Genomic DNA, 2,832 nt, shown 5'->3' on the forward strand with positions numbered 1-2,832 from the left:
ACATAAAGACCCAGATTTGAAGAGCTTGTGTGATTGGGTCAGGTCCACCTAGATAATTGCTCCATCTTAAGGTCACGAGATTTAGGACCTTAATTATATCTGGAAAACCTCTAAGTGGTATCAACATTAGTGTTTAATTGAACAACATGGAGAAGGTGTTTATATACCAAAGTCCAGGAATCTTGAGAATGTATTAGAATTCTGCCTACCACACCCCTTCAAAAAAAATCAACTAAGCTCTAATGTTTTATGATTTTATGAGGAAAAGAATTATTCAATCATTTTTTTCCTTTCATTTATAATGTCATATTCCTGGCAAACCTGAACATAGCCTATTCTGCCATCACAAAATTTCTATTTTTATGATTTTCCCATAAAAAATAAAATTTGTAGTCATTGTTTTTTTATCAAAAAAATTAAATAGGGTGGTGGTTGGGGTTTTTGCAAAAACTCAAAAATCAGCAGAAAAATACATTTTGGACAATCAATTTACATTTATGGGAAAACAAAAATAAAGATGTTTAAAATTTAGTCCACTCAGTTTTAAATCTTTCTTGAACTAAGAAATCCTTTATATATAAGTAAAATCTCACACAGAACCTCGAAAGACAACTAGACTATCCTACTGAAGTGAAGTGGGCTCTCATTTGACTCACAATAAATATAGAGGTACAACTACATGTATCATGGGCCTCCCCGGTGGCGCAGCGGTTGAGCGCTGGGTTGCGAAGCTGCCCGCGGCCTCTGCGGCGCCAGTTCGATCCCCGGCTGCTCACTGGCCACCAGAGGAGGGTCCCACATGGCGCGCAGACCTCTCCTGCCGCCCGCTGCTCCCCTCAGCAGTGTACTTCGGTCCTTCTGCCTGCTCTGCTCCCTGCTCTGGCTCTGGTGAATTCTCTCACCCTCCCGCGCTTCTGACTGTACCCAGTGCATGTATAAAAGAAAAAGCAAACAAACAAATAAATAAATAAAACATGCCTCTATAAAAAAAAAAAACAACTACATGTATCATGATCCTAATCCCTCCCTTTACTGAATCCTAATTTAAAGACAGAATATGCCTTCTCCATGGCTATACATGAAAATGAATGGTAAAGTGAAGCCTAGAGCTCAGATTTCCCAAGTTTTGGTTTGATGTTTTTGGTAGTTAGCATATGTAGTAGACTATATATAGTTTGATTCCTGAATCTTTTCCACCTACTCACCATTATGTATCATGCAGTAGTTGAGCAAATATATTAAGTCTACTTTCAGGGACATGATTGTTTTAATCTAAACAGAGTAGTTCCCTAATCTTTGGCAGAGTTACTTGGTTAAGGTAAGTCAGGTCACTGTACAAATGGCATTCCCTAGGTCATAGTGAATGATTTATAAGTGAGCATATGACCTAACAAACAATTTTATCTTTTTTTTAACTTTTTTTCAATTTTTTTAAACATTTTTTAAAGATTTATTTATTTTTATAAGAACTAGGGTACAGACCAGAGGTGTGGGAGGGTGAGAGAATTCACCAGAGACAGAGTGGTCAGCAGAACAGGCAGATGGACAGAAGACACTGCTGAGAAGAGCAGTGGGAGAGGCAGGAGAGATCTGTCCCGCCATGTGGGTTTCTCCCTGGCCAGCTGGGAATCGAACCCAAGCTGCAGAGGCTGCGGACAGCTTTACAGCAAAGCGCTCAACCAGCTGTGCCACCTGGGAGGCCCAAACTATTTTACCTTGAGGGAAATTTTACTATGAATGAAGATCCCCCACTCTACTAAGAATCAGCAAAAGTCAGTCATCACAATGATTGATGCTAAGCTTTGACACATTTCAGTATATGATTGAATTGAGAATTAAGTACTTAGGAATTAACAAAAAGGTAAAGGGCCTATACAATATAAACTATAAGACATTGTTAAAAGAAAAAAAGACACACAAAAATGAAAAAATATCCTCTGTTCATGGATTAGAAGAATTAACAATGTTAAAACAGTCATCTTATGCAAAGCAAGATACCAATTTAATACAATCTCTATCAAAATTCCAAAGGCATTCTTTAAGGAAATTGAGCAAACATTACTGAAATTTACACAAACCCACAAAGGAAAGAATGGAAGTATTATGCTCCCAGTCATCAAACTATATTACAAAACTATATGAATGAAAACAGTATGGCATTGTCATACAAATAGAGACCCCAGAGATAAACCCATACTTCCATGGAATATGAATTTACAGCTTAGGAACCAAGAACATGAAATGAAGAAAGGAATATCTATTCCTGGTGCTAATGAAGCTGAGAAAATTGAACTGTCAGATGCAAAAGAATGAAACTAGACCACTACATCACATGCAAAAATTATTTCAAAATGAATCAAATACTTGAATGTAAGAACTGAAATCTAAAATATATAGAAGAAAACACAAGTAAAACCCTCTATTATAGTGGTTTCAGGAATGTCACTGGGGACTTGATTACAATGGTAAGAGAAATAAAAGAAAAAATAAACAAATGGGGATATATTAAACTAAAAAAACTTCTGCATAGCAAAAGAAACTCTAATTAAAATGAAATGACACTCTTGTGGGTGGGAGAAAATATTTGCTTATCATACTTATTACAAGGGGCTAATATCCAAGATCCCAAAACCCTCATATTCAACAAAAAGAAAACAAATAACCCAATCACAAAATGGACAGAAGAGCTAAATAGATGTTTCTCCAAAGAAGACAAGCAGATGGTCAACAGGCAAATGAAAAAAAAAAAAGTTCATTATCACTTATCACAGGGAAATGCAAATCAAAACCACAATGAGATACTACCTCGCACATGGTCCATATCAAAGACAA

Source organism: Talpa europaea, assembly GCF_964194135.1.
Source record: "Talpa europaea genome assembly, chromosome: 4".
In the NCBI taxonomy this organism is placed as follows: Eukaryota; Metazoa; Chordata; class Mammalia; order Eulipotyphla; family Talpidae; genus Talpa; species Talpa europaea.